Genomic DNA, 14,331 nt, shown 5'->3' with positions numbered 1-14,331 from the left:
TTATTGATTTGGACAGGAGAACTCTAAAGCATGACAAACACTGTACAGGGTACAAGGTTCAGTTAGTACTTGACAAAGACATTCAAGACATGCAAACACACTCATCTGACACAGAGCTAATGGACTTGAAAACATTGCTTGATCATAAGATAAGTGAAGCTACAGCTCTCAGTGTACATGAACGTATAAAACTACAGGAAGTGTTATCCAAATATTTACCAGTTTTTACCAAACGATTGGGTGTTATCAACACGTATGTGTACAAGATTGAAGTTAAGCCTCACAAGATCTTCTACCATAAGACATATAACGTACCGTTATCTCAACGACCTGCTGTGTGGCAAGAATTAAAACAACTGTTAGACTGGAAGGTCATTGAACCATCCACCTCACCTTATTGTAGTCCTCTACTTGTTGTCAAAAAATCGAATGGAAGCATTAGGTTAGTGTTAGACGCACGAGCAATTAATGAAATAATTTTACCGGTTCACACAAAACCCGAAAATTTAGAAGAGCAATTACAGAAATTTCTAGATGCAAAATATTTCTCCACAATAGATCTCGCTAATTCGTTTTGGCAGGTGGGTATCACTCCTGATTCACGGAAATATACTGCATTTATGTTCGGGGGGCGAACCTATCAGTTTTGTGTTCTACCCTTCGGACTGAATGTCAGCTCTGGGGTATTCATTACAGCCCTGGATACTGTGCTTGGCGACGATTTAGTTGAGACAGTCACACACTATGTAGATGATATACTGATAGCTACACAGTCTTGGAATGAACACGTTGATACACTTCAAAGAATTTTAGAAAAATTTGCACAAGCTGGAGTCACAGCCAACCTAAGAAAATCAAAATTTGGTTGCAGTGAGATAAAATATTTAGGACATATCATTAATTCACAGGGCATACGTCCTGATCCCAGTAAATTAGATGCTATCAGAAACTTTCCTAGCCCTCGAACTAAAAAGCAGTTAAAATCATTCCTTGGGCTATGTTCATTTTTTAGACGTTTTTTGCCACAACCACTTTTGAACAGTAAACATCTGCTAAATCTACTCAGAAAGAATCAAGTTTGGATCTGGTCGGAACAGTGCCAGAATGACTTTAATACAGTTAAACATGCTTTAGTGGGTGCAAACTTATTGAGCCATCCAGATTTCAATTTAGATTTTTGTATGACTTGTGACGCTTCACGAACTGGCTTGGGATGTTGCTTATTTCAAGTTGTAAAGAATAAAGAAAAGGAACAGATAAGAATTATTGGGTTTGCAAGTCGTACTTTAACTGAATGTGAGCGTACATACTCCACTACTGAGTTAGAAACACTTTCCATAGTATGGGCATTCAAGAAATTCAATTATTATTTATTTGGAAAACATACAGTAATTTACACCGATCACGAGGCCCTGACATTTTTGTTAACTTGTAAACTTGTACATCCTAGACTATCACGATGGGCAGTTACACTTCAGAACTACTCTTTTGAAATTAAGTACATAAGAGGTAAGGACAACACCATTGCAGACACTTTGTCTAGACTTCCACAAGGTATGAATGATACCAACAGTGACTTAGAAAATATAAATGACTACAGGATTCTCTTAATGCAAGACAAGCAGTATCACCAATATTATATTGATATGTGCAGAAACATGGCTGAATTACAAAAATCAGATCCTCACTGGTATAAGATAATAACATTACTGGTAGAAAAACACAATCATCCTTTGACTAAGTATTACAAGTTACACAATGATGTGCTATTTTATCGACGACATCCTAATGCTACTAACTGGTGTGTATGCATTCCCAAAGAGTCTGAACGTAATTTAATTTGGCACACACACTTAGTTTGGGGTCATTATGGGACAAAAAAGTGTTTAGCAAAGCTCAGCACATACTGTTATTTTAGCAATATGAGAAGAAAAATTTACAGGGAACTGAATACATGTGTCATATGTCAAAAATCAAAACCTCAGAATTTATCCACAAGAACAGATTTACATTCTATTTTACCCAGTAAACCCCTGGAAATTCTGTGTACTGACATCAGTGGACCGCATCCAGCAAGCTCTGGAGGCGTCAAATATATCTTAGCTTTTTACGATATATTTTCTAAACATGTAAAACTTTATGCTTTAAAATCCGCCACTGCAAGTGCTATAATACGAAGATTCTCAAGTGATTACCTGACGCACGTGGGAAAACCTAAAGCAATTCTGTCAGATAATGCAACATACTACTCTGGGTACAAATGGAGAAATTTCTTGAAGGACAATAACATTAAAAGTATATTTATTTCGAGGTTTAGTCCACAATGTAACGCGACTGAGAGACTTTTCCGAGAACTAAACCGATTCATGAGGACCTATATTTCATCAAAACATACTAATTGGGTGTCCTACCTAAGTCTTTTCGAAGACGTACACAATAACTTAAATATTTACGATACAAATTACACACCTAACGAGATCATGTTCAATTGCAAACAGAACGATCAGTGGATAGAACCATTACCTAAGTTGTCAGACAAGGAAATCACACCTGAACAGAAAATAAAAGAAGTATTGACTACATTGACACATCACGCACAAATACGAAACAAACATCACAGAAACATAATAAAAAGAAAACAAAAATTCGAGGTAGGAATGCTTGTACTACTTCGTACTCATCATAAATCTGTAGCACTCAAACGACGCAACGCTAAGTGGCGCCTGCTATATGAAGGACCTTATATAATTGTTAACATACCGCATCCTGGTGCGTATCTGTTACAACATCCTAGAACTAACAAAATTATTGGGCTATACGCACACCGAGATCTTAGAGCATTTCATGCTGAATAATGTCAAGGTCATACCCATCAAAATATTGCTAAGCAACTCGAAAAACTCTGTTGTTACACCACAGATAATAAGTAGTATAGAAATTTTCATTTCAGCGGTTCCAGTGACGCAGTTGAAGACAGAAGAACTCTTCTTTCAACGCACGGCACCACCTGAAGGACGGAATATTAAAGTAAAATTTATGATTACGTAGCAGTGAATGACATATTAATTTTTCACGGAACATTTGTTACTGAAGGTACCACTGACTTGGTGTGACACCTGACGAACTGACAGACGTCACCTGTGAAGCGATCTTTTACTTTGAGAAATAGATTATACGCACATCTCTCAACACGAAAAGCATCTATCAGTAGTCAAGGCCACACAGACACTCTACACACACGCACAAAACGCGAGGAATCGAACATTTTCTCTCTCTTACTATTTTGAATATTATTGAGTAGTGAAAACGCCTGGTCTTGTCTACTGATGTAATGAATGTTGTGTCTAACCAATCTTAATTTCAGATGACATCACAAAAAACATCGGTAATATCCCAGCAAAACCGCTAAAGAGGATGTAAATATCGACAATTCATGTAATCAAACGTGACACAATGTAATAACCTATAGCTATGTAATGATGATGCAAACATGTTTATGTGCAACTGTATTATGTTTATGCTAAGAAAATATGTGACGTGTGTATGTATAATTACTTATTTTTTTTAACTGATGTATCATGTAACTGTACTATGTAAAAAATTTGAACAAAACGAGTGCCAAAAAGACATTGCATAGTGAACCTCTGTTCACGGACATTAACGAACATTACTAACTCTGCAACTACGCAGAAACCTATGTGAAAGAAACGGTTAATGCCATTCATTATGCAGCGTATCTATGTAAACGCGATGAATGATTTCTTTGATTAATAACTACGAACATTTAGGTGAACTATATTCAGCGAAAAACTGAAAATGTGAAGTGCATAATTCGTGCATCGTCTAGTGACATTACTACAGTACCTAACTTCAAGATGTTAACTGGAATTAAATGGACACATAGTGCCTGTCCAGAAAACAACACGACGGGTGGAAGAATTTTGGTTGGAACTTCAGGGAATGAAATGTTCTCGAAATGTGACGGACACTCTTACCTGGACTGTCCAAGGATCGACGCCAGCTATGTGCCGTCCGAGGTTCTGCAACCAAGCTTCCACGGAATGTAAAAAAAAAAACGAACTGCACGTGGACCAATTACTCGACGGGTCACGTCTGATCTGTAATAAGCAATGCTTTTAGTCACAACGAACTGCATCACAACGACTATAATGGAGATGAGAAATGGACAAGCTTATGTATTAATCACGTTGTTATACAACGATGTTACTGCGATCAAAATACTTTATCACGACGATACTAACCTGTAAAAAATTATTGTGCAGCGGATGAATATGAACTGTAATAACGACACGATGTGTATAGGTCAACGCACCTGAAACATACGGACATTTTTCTTTGAAGTATTTCAAAACAATACTATGTAACTAAGAACATTCAACAATCTAAGTTGTATTGTGTTATAACAAATATTGTAAATTTAAAACTAAGTTACCTTTCATAGAATGTAGTCTTCATATGTAATCTTGGTTGAATATTTTCTTTGTGCAACGACTGAGAAACGCGCGCACACGAACAATATGAACTGCAATACTGTGCCGCGTGATCTAACTGTACGACATAACGGCAGTCACACAGACGCTTCTGCGCATGCGCGCACTCTATCTGCCAACATAAGAACTTTTACGGCGCACCCGCGTCATTCAAATTTTGTATATAATGTGTATAATGTGTATAATGTAAGTCATGTAAATAGTTGTAGATAACTTAGATTTTCTTGTGCCTTTAGGTGAATTGCTCGCCTGCAGGTGTGTCCTTTCGCCTCGCAATTCAGGGGGCAATATAAAGGCACATTTGCATGCCGAGCGTGAGTTTCCGCGGAAACGCGAAATATTAATTAAATAAATAATCAGTGATAAATAAATAAAGCCTATGGCACACAACTGCTGCGCTGTGTCTCTGATAAAACAAAAGCACAATTACGTTACTCTTATGTTTAATTAAGAAGAAACAGAGAGCTCTGGTTGGAGTGGTGTGAGAAGCACGTATTTTATTTTATTGTCTGGCACACCGCCATATTTCATGTTAGAGAAGAATACTGCGAGTTGCAACCAGACTAGGCACTCGATTCTGTAAAGAATTTATATTTATAAAAGTAAGTAGGATTATGAACTGTAGGCTTATTCATTGAATATATCTGATTTAACTAACTGTGTAACTTTTTTATGTTTAGTAGACAGACACCTCTGTACGACGTATTGACATGGCTGGCAAATTATTCTAATATTGAGATTTAGATTTGAGTCCGCACCTACCGCAGCAGTCTTTGGAAACGATTTATTTACGAAGTCCGATTATTTCAGTTTTATTTCACGGTCAACTACGAGTAACATTGCCTTTACGAAAAAGCCATTGTCAAGCGTCTGATACCGAATAATTAAACGTCCACGTTCCAGATAAGCAAATATCAATTACAATTACAAACACCATCATACAGATAGAATAATTAATATATTATTATTTTTAATTTATTTTATAAATTTCACTTGCCTGTTTCCCAATTTACCAATATTCACTTGGCACTGCTGTTGAATTTGTACCACATCTTTAATCTGTTGGTGTTGGTGTATTTCAAATTTTTGTATTCTGTCTTCCAATTCATTTTTCACGTCCTTGACATCTCCCTCAGCTTTTCCAATTATCTCTACTCTCATATCGTTCATCTCTTCTCGGAGTCGAACTACCTTCACCTGAAGCTTGTCATCTCTCCCCTGAAGAGTTATTCTCATTTGTTCCTGGAATTCTTGCAGTCCTTCCCTTAAGCTTTCTTGGTTTTCTTGGAACATCTCTGCTATACTTTCCTTGATTTCTTTGTTCTTTTTCTTAATTTCTTCATTTCCTTTGGATATTTATTCTATACGTTTGTTGGTTTCTTCACTTCCTTTGGATATCCCTTCTATTCGCTTGCTGATTTCTTGGAGCATCTCTCCCATATGCTTATCGATTCCTTGGAGCACCTTAAGTATTACTGACTGCGATTCTCCATCCTCAAGACTCAGTTCCTTTCTAATTGGTTTTACTGGTGTCTCAGGGTAACTGGTTGAATGACCCAATGGACTGTCCACTGACATTCCACTACTTCCAATTCCTGACTCATCGTTGTCCTCCTGAATTATATCCATTTTTCTAACCACCTCCTCCACAACCTTTTCTTTCAATTCAGGATCCATTCTAACTATTCACTATGCACAGACAAGAAAAAGAAATAAAACAGAATTAAAATAACCTCCTAGTAACCCAAACAATCACTAATTAGCTAAAAATTAAATAATACTTCACTGTATTAGGTTAACCCAGGCTGGCAATATAGACCTCTCCACTGAACACCATAAATTACAGAAATCTACCCAGATCAAACATCAATGACTGCATTTACACACAAAATCTTGAAGTAACATACACACAACTTAAAAGACATATAAACATGTAGTTTACAATAAATAACGCAAATGAGACACTATTCTGTGCTGTACAGCATGAAAACACACGCATATTACCATACCAAGACTTAGAGCAAATTCGCAAAGAAATGTTAAAAAATATTGTTCTTATCATTTCTGCAATTGTCAAATTTAATTTGAAGTTCGTTCCGCACTGTTAAGATAGTGCAATATTAATCAGTTTCGCGCCAGCAAATCGTCCTCACTCACCCTTCGACACTCGTCGAAGTCGCGATGTTTTGACATTTGAAGGTGCGCTGCTAGTCGTGTTGGCGTTGGCTCCTCCGGCGCGGCAGCTGTCAGGCGAACAGTCGTTGTGGCTGGTGTGGTGCTGTGTGCACTGTAGTTCGGTGGTTGGCGACGGGATGGAACTGCTGTCACGTATTTCGCTGATCGGCGGGTAAGTGGCGCAGACGTTGTATACTTCCAGGGTTCGCCACTAGATGTCGAACTCCGCGTCCTCATTGTTTCTACTTCAACCACTTGGCTCCACTGTAGTCACTGGTCAGTGTGGTACATCTCCACTATCCAAATCCTTGCTGTCGCGGCTTGTGGACCTTCTTCAATACTTTAGACTAGCCGCTCACAGTCTGTGTGACGTCATTCAACAATTACGCCACAGTCAACACTCGCAACTGCAGTAACAGTTTATGGGTCCACATCAAATTGAGCGATTTACACCGTTCAAAAGACAATTTCGGATACAAAATCACTTGAGAACATGTTCCTGATACTCTTGCAACGGAATTTTGACTGGTTCACTCGCGATGATGCACAAACGCGCGTCTTCTTAGAATATGAATTCTACAGCAATTCACGCAGGTTCTCGTGTCCATACTTCAATATATATTTATTAACACTGCTTTTGTCACTTGAACTCATAAAAACAAATTGTTTACTGTTTCTCAGTCACTTTTGCACTGTATTGTCTAAATAAGTCATTTTTTGCACTGTATTGTCTAAATAATGTCCTTCTTTCCCGCGATTTCTAATTTCAACATACATGTTATATTACACTGTTTCTACTTGGAATACTGTAATTTTAGTCACGGTAACAACAATACCAAATTATTTTTGTAATAAAATCGTCCGATAATTGCTAGTGTCTTTCCACTGAACCAAAAATGGTGCTTAATAAGTCATTGTTCGGATCCGAAGATTGCAGCTGTCCTTTTCACGGGAGCCAAGATGAAACACTCCCAATTAAAATACCTTTACTGGATTTCGAGTAATTTACCGAAGCCGCCAAACAGTTAATTATTATGATTATATGACCGTGTGCTTAATGGATGAAAGGCTATCGGTTTTTCTGCTGTGGTTTCGGGGATATTTCAACCAAGTGCGGCTGTTCGGAGACTGAATAGTGGAATGATTGGAAGTTTGTCTATTATTAAGGACCACAAAGTTTGCGATGTACGAACTGATATATATTTCCTACTAACAAACAAATAATGAGGCAGTTGCTACCTTCACCGTGTATTGTCTAATTACGGTTATCTCTTTTTATTGATTGCTGATTTTCAGTAGTTCGTCACACGCAATGCTGATGATTAATATCCACAACAATCCTCACTGCAATCCATGGTTGTTGCTGGCCGACGCAGTTGACGCGAAACACGTAATTCGGCACTTGTGACTTTCTGGTTTCATATCACTCGCGAATCGGTATCGATGAGGGTCCACCCCACGACTATCAGGGGGACGCGCTCATCTGTCATACTCCGGTGAACTTACTCGGCCACCATTCTTGCCCGTCTCTCAGCACTCCTTTTCACTCGACACTCTCCAGTACTACTCTGCCCTCGTCACTCGTCTCACTGCCTACTGCAGCGCTCGACAATCGACTCCTGTCTACTATCGACCTGGGCGTCTTGTACTAGCATCTATGTTCGTGGGATCACGGATCCCTTACATAATTATAATATTAATGTCTTAATTAATGCACCAAAGTGCCATAGGTATGTACATACACATGTAATTGAATATGTACTACAATCGAACATCGAATTGCTGAATTTTAAAGTATTTCAAGAACGTCATATTCCACACTGTTGCAATTGAGGCCACTTTACAATTCACTAAACCACCGGACCAATCATTCCGTCGACCAGCAATTCCCCCAACTCCTGCTTCCTGAAAAAAAACTACGAATTAGGTGCCGCTGGGAGTTCCATTGTCGGTAGCCGTTTGGCTTGCCATGAACACCTTCTCCTTGACCGCTTCAGCCGTAGCAACGCAACTTGGCTGATATCTCGCCAGCATATGCGTTTCGTAACAACACCAACAAAAACAAAACAGCGGTAAAAGAGAGTAGTGGAATTAAATTAAGCGTTCCTGAGGGAATTAGTTAGGAAATTAGACAATTAAAGCTGTGCAAGAATTTTGTATTTTCACGACAAAATAATTGAAGAAGGAAGAAGTAAAGAGCGTATAAAATGTTGATTGTAAATAGCAAGAAAAACATTTCTGAGAGAAGATTTGCATTTTAAATTTAAGAAACATTTACTTTTCACACTACATGCGATTGAAATATAATTCTGTTGGAATAGCCTTGTTGGTAATTTTACCATCATCTATCAAAAATATTTCGGCACATTTGTAATTATTATTCAGTTTTTTTGCAGCTGGCAAAATTATAACAACTTATTCACTAACTTCTTTTGTTACTGTTCTTTTATTTTCTTATATATTACTAATAATTGGGAGATTGTAAAAACACTGACCATGTACGTTCATTATCTCTAATAATTTACTTCAAAATGTTCCTTATGCTAAAAAAGTACATTTTCAGATAACGGTCTTCTAAGTTTCAATAACAGTTAAGTCCTGGACTGTAGTAGGTTTTCTATTTCACAGACAGCTCTTTATCAGCGGTTGTTTTAGAAAATTTTTTACTTTGGCTTGCCTCTGCAGAACCTTCTGTTTCCTTTCAGTAATTTTATGTCTCTCACTGTCAAATACCGACATAGCACTCATCATGTATTTTCCAGAACACATGCTAATTGATGATTTCTCATTTGTTGTATATGGCAATTGGAAACATTGCACCGATCACGTCAAAGGGCACCACATTCTTGATGCAAATACAATACATTCCAAGTAGCAGAGGATATCTATACGCATTATCGCAGTCTTTCAAGTTCTATAACGGCCATTATTAAGCCAATTTATGGAAGTCAGCCTGATACCCGAATTAGTGAAGAAATGTCTTCAGTGATAATTTGAACAATGCGATGTGGATCATAAATCTGGTCCTCAGGTCGTTTCAGCTTGTTTTAACTGGATCTCGGTGTTGATGCCTCCTCACTCATATTCTCATTACTGTCAGTAACATGACACGCACGCATTGTAACAAGAAACTGTGATTATTCTGATGTAGCATGCTATAGGTTCTCTGAAAACTCGATTATTGAATCGCTCCATGTATGCAGTGAACTAATAGTACCATTCATAGAGATTCTTAATGCTCGCCGTGTGAAACGGAAAAAAATTGCCTGTACTACAATGTAAACCAACTATCGGAACATTTTCCATAGAAATAATAGCATTCGATTCCATGGTTACTATACTGTAGCGAATCTATGTCTTGGACACTACAGAACGGTCTACGAATCAGTCGAAGATGTACCTGAGATGAATGTCTTGGCCTGATCATACTGCTCGCCGCCAGACATTGCTGACGGAGGAGCTCACTGTCTTCTGAGAACATCACATGACAGCATCGAACTCCAGCGAGGATACCGGAAGCAGGGCCTCTTGGGGTCCAAGTTCCTGTTCAACACTTGGGCGCCTCCGGGTGCTGAAATCTACCCTGCTGATACGAAGGAGATCGACCGACCACACGGCTTCCGACAACACCACAGATGGGTGATCAAAGGTCAACATAGAATGCGGAGTGGGGTCTAACACACTACAGCAGCTTGTACGACACGATTCGTGTTGGACCATAGCCATGGCAGACGAGGAGCTGACTCGGCAGCAGTCAGCGAGAATTCAACACGCAGCTGAATGAGGCATCGACCATAAGGCCAGTGTGGAACAAGACGACTGTAAGCATGGTTAATAAGTAACTGAACTTCGACGCTGTTTTACTAGCGTCAGAGACGATTCACAGGTACCCGACTGCTATCCTGACTTCGTGCAGGGGAGTCTCCTCACGGGCCCACTGTAGTTCTCAGATACAGCAGTAATTATATAACAGAAATGAGCATACACCCAGTACTCATTAACCTGTCAATAACTGACTGGTACCGTATGTACACAGGAATAAACCTGCTCCCTCCTGTGGGCACATTACCGATCATACAGGGTGTTTCAAAAATGACCGGTATATTTGAAATGGCAATAAAAACTAAACGAGCAGCGACAAAAATACACCGTTTGTTGCAATATGCTTGGGACAACAGTACATTTTCAGGCGGACAAACTTTCGAAATTACAGTAGTTACAATTTTCAACAACAGATGGCGCTGCAAGTGATGTGAAAGATATAGAAGACAACGCAGTCTGTGGGTGCGCCATTCTGTACGTCGTATTTCTGCTGTAAGCGTGTGCTGTTCACAACGTGCAAGTGTGCTGTGGACAACATGGTTTATTCCTTAGAACAGAGGATTTTTCTGGTGTTGGAATCCCACCGCCTAGAACACAGTGTTGTTGCAACAAGATGAAGTTTTCAACGGAGGTTTAATGTAACCAAAGGACCGAAAAGCGATACAATAAAGGATCTGTTGAAAAATTTCAACGGACTGGGAACGTGACGGATGAACGTGCTGGAAAGGTAGGGCGACCGCGTACGGCAACCACAGAGGGCAACGCGCAGCTAGTGCAGCAGGTGATCCGACAGCGGCCTCGGGTTTCCGTTCGCCGTGTTGCAGCTGCGGTCCAAATGACGCCAACGTCCACGTATCGTCTCTTGCGCCAGAGTTTACACCTCTATCCGTACAAAATTCAAACGCGGCAACCCCTCAGCGCCGCTACCATTGCTGCACGAGAGACATTCGCTAACGATATAGTGCACAGGATTGATGACGGCGATATGCATGTGGGCAGCATTTGGTTTACTGACGAAGCTTATTTTTACCTGGACGGCTTCGTCAATAAACAGAACTGGCGCATATGGGGAACCGAAAAGTCCCATGTTGCAGTCCCATCGTCCCTGCATCCTCAAAAAGTACTGGTCTGGGCCGCCATTTCTTCCAAAGGAATCATTGGCCCATTTTTCAGATCCGAAACGATTACTGCATCACGCTATCTGGACATTCTTCGTGAATTTGTGGCGGTACAAACTGCCTTAGACGACACTGCGAACACCTCGTGGTTTATGCAAGACGGTGCCCGGCCACATCGCACGGCCGACGTCTTTAATTTCCTGAATGAATGTTTCGATGATCGTGTGATTGCTTTGGGCTATCCGAAACATACAGGAGGCGGCGTGGATTGGCCTCCCTATTCGCCAGACATGAACCCCTGTGACTTCTTTCTGTGGGGACACTTGAAAGACCAGGTGTACCGCCAGAATCCAGAAACAATTGAACAGCTGAAGCAGTACATCTCATCTGCATGTGAAGCCATTCCGCCAGACACGTTGTCAAAGGTTTCGGGTAATTTCATTCAGAGACTACGCCATATTATTGCTGCGCCCGGTGGATATGTGGAAAATATCGTACTATAGAGTTTCCCAGACCGCAGCGCCATCTGTTGTTGAAAATTGTAACTAATGTAATTTCGAAAGTTTGTCTGCCTGAAAATGTACTGTTGTCCCAAGCATATTGCAACAAACGGTGTATTTCTATCGCTGCTCGTTTAGTTTTTATTGCCGTTTCGAATATACCGGTCATTTTTGAAACACCCTGTATCTCAGAGATATTTAACCATAACTTGCACCAATACTTTAGGGAAGCACGGTATAAACCCACACCAGCGGAAAAATGCAACTATCGGAGCCCGAAAAAGGCGAATCTGCTTCTGTACAAAAGACACCTACAAAACTTTCCTGAAAAAATCGCTCACACCCACTGGTCCATCGCTGCAAGTCGTTCATACCCATCCCGCTCACTTGCCCGTTCTCACTCAGTCATTCAGCCCAACTCATTCGAATTACCTCTTGGTGTCTGTGTGTCACCGCCCCCCGTATCACAGCCACAGTCTCCTCCGTTGTGTCCTGCTACTACGGCTTCCTCTCGCTGTCGCTGTCTCCCTCGTGCTCCCTCGTGCTCATTCATTCCTCGCTACTGCTGCTGTCTCTTCTCGCTGAAAATCTCTCTCGCTCTCTCTCTCTCTTTCTCTCTCTTTTCCCCGTTGTCATAGTCATAGAATCTGTCTCTCATTGTCACCAGCTCCACTTTCTCCTTCTCTTTATTACTGTCCGTCTGGCTCTGTTTTCTTCAGTCTTTTCCTAGCGCTGTTCTGTCACTATGTTCCACTGCCACGGTGTTCCTCTGTTTCTCTAAGTCCGCCATTTTCTCCTTCGCTGTTTCTGTAAAACAGCCACTGACTACTATCGTGCAGTATTTGTTACTTTTTCTCCTCTTCCACTCTGACACTGTCTCCTTCCCTCTCAACATAAAAAAGCGTGAATATGTTCGAATGCTGATATTTTTCAGAATTTTTTTTTAACATTTTGAGGAAGGGAGAATGCGTCAGTTGGTACCCCACTATTCAATCATTGTCTTTTTTAAACACCAGAATACGCGCCTTTTTTGTGGTCAGATAGGAACCTCTTTCTGTTGGTTCCTTCTTTCCCCTGCTATTGCAGGACATGTTACTCTTGTAAAAGGAACTTGCTAGGCACGAAAGAAGAGCACAGGGACCACTGGAGTAGAAACAAAGAGTCTACACTTGTAATTTTTAATTTATTCCAAAAGCACTGCTATAAGCATAAACACTGACTGACTGACATCCAACATGATTAACTTATTACAGTTGAATAAGCATTAAATTAACAAGCAAGGCAGCAACTTTATGAGAGGCTGCACTCTTCAAAAAATCCTTCCCCTCCTTTTTTATAAAAAAAAATCTTCAGCAGCAGTTAAACAACAATATTATTGTTCCTCCGTTTTCTTTGGGCTACTAGCAAAGGAAAATCCTCCCACAAATATCGCCTTGGTCTGATATCAATCTCAGTAAGGTCAAATTAACAAGCGGGGAAGCAATAACTTACTTCTAAGGCCATTTACGATAAACATACTTTTAATATCTTGACATAAAACAAGATAAAGCTGGACAGCCAATATTGATTCCCATCACTAGGGGATAATTAAAAACAATAAACCTCGTCCCCTTTTAGCAGTTTTCATCTTATAAACAAACTACAAATACTACTAGCAAGAGCAAAATTTCCTCCCCTCTTTTCTTTTAATTAAAAACAAACAAGAGACCACAGGCTCGCTGTGCATGGATGATTACAGCAGCACCCTAGGTAGGCCAGTTAGACTACTCACAGTTAGATCTAAAACACAAGGAAGGGAGAATGCGTCAGTTGGTACCCCACAGTAACACACAGAACGGAAGTTTCTTCAGCAACTAAACCTTGCTACACTTATGCTCATAAATTAAGGATAATGAATGCTGTTACATGGTGAAACAGCGCTCTGGGGCGGGGGGGAGGCAGTTGCGGATTTAAATCACCTCTGGCTCCGGGTATAAGCATGCGGTGCATCTGACCTGCGGTCGCCGCACGGTGGCGCTTTCAGCAGTCCACATACGCAGAGGTGTGTTGCTGCATGTCAGAGTACGGTACAGCGAGTAAGTGTACAGACGTTTTCAGACATGCTAATGGTGACTGTGTGTTAAAAATGGCTCAAAGAACACATATTGATGACGTTATGAGAGGTAGAATACTAGGGCGACTGGAGGCTGGCCAAACACAGCAGGT

This window comes from Schistocerca cancellata, chromosome 1 (genome assembly GCF_023864275.1).
Source record: "Schistocerca cancellata isolate TAMUIC-IGC-003103 chromosome 1, iqSchCanc2.1, whole genome shotgun sequence".
NCBI classification, from domain to species: Eukaryota; Metazoa; Arthropoda; class Insecta; order Orthoptera; family Acrididae; genus Schistocerca; species Schistocerca cancellata.
The sequence above is the reverse complement of the archived record's forward strand: the minus strand, read 5'-3'. Positions refer to the sequence as shown.